This window comes from Lycium ferocissimum, chromosome 4 (genome assembly GCF_029784015.1).
Source record: "Lycium ferocissimum isolate CSIRO_LF1 chromosome 4, AGI_CSIRO_Lferr_CH_V1, whole genome shotgun sequence".
Classification (NCBI taxonomy): Eukaryota; Viridiplantae; Streptophyta; class Magnoliopsida; order Solanales; family Solanaceae; genus Lycium; species Lycium ferocissimum.
In genome coordinates this window covers 56,969,799-56,970,735 of record NC_081345.1, presented here as the reverse complement: position 1 = coordinate 56,970,735, position 937 = coordinate 56,969,799, and the positions used below count along the sequence as shown (strand labels likewise).

General features: G+C 42.6%; 1 non-coding gene across 1 annotated transcript; it reads right to left on the bottom strand.

Moving 5' to 3' along the window:
• Positions 1–534: 534 nt before the first annotated feature.
• LOC132054993 (small nucleolar RNA R71) lies at positions 535–640 on the bottom strand. The gene has a single exon (XR_009414462.1). It is a non-coding gene; the product is annotated as a small nucleolar RNA R71 (small nucleolar RNA).
• Between the last annotated feature and the right edge of the window lie 297 nt (positions 641–937).

Sequence of the window (937 nt, the reverse complement as noted above, 5' to 3'; positions counted from 1 at the left end):
CGGTTTTGAAATTACTAAATAGTGTTTGCTTTATTGAAGTCTTTTGCTTATTCCATCACACCTTGTTTGCTACTCTGTGTAAACCAGGTGAACATGAATCAGAATCGGCAAAATCAACATGCTGATAACCAGGGGAATCGGTTGAACAATCGGGCGAATGATTCAGATGATGAGAATGTTTTCGCTGAGCTCGTTCCAGAGGAGGATTATGCATCTGCTATTGTTCAGCCTCGAGTTGGAGCTGCTTCGGTGAAAATTGATTCCTCTCTATATCAGTTATTGAAGCTTGAGGGATACTTTCGGAACTTTACCGAGAATGACCCTCAACGTCATTTGCAGAATTTTGTAGATGTGTGTGCGAATCACATCCAGAACAACATTCCACAAGATGCTATTCGGTTGAGGTTATTCAAATATTCCTTGGCTGGAGAGGCACGAACATGGTTCGAGAAGCTGCCCCGAAATTCGATTACTTCATGGGCAGAGATGGTGGCTGCTTTTCTCACAAAATGGTACCCCCTAGCAAGAAGGCTGAAATTCGGGACAAGATCTATGAATTTAAGCAGCGACCGGGGGAATAATTATATGAAGCATGGGAAAGATTCAAGGATTATTTGCAGAAGAGCCCAAATCATGGTTTTTCGGATAACATATTAATGGAGAAGTTCTACCGAGGGTTAGATCCAGTCTCGCAGTCAGTTGCGAATAATGCAGCTGATGGTTGTTTCATGAACAAATCTTATCGACGGGTGACCACCATACCTAACAAGCCGACGACTCATAAGCGAGCTTGGCACTCAAACAATGCGATGTGGTACCGTTTGGTAGTGCTATGATCAGAATATAGTGAAGGAGAATCAAGATACCAAAGTAAACCTTGCGTAACTTGCAACGAATATTTTTGCCGACAAAGAAGTTCGATGAATCCCGCATCAAG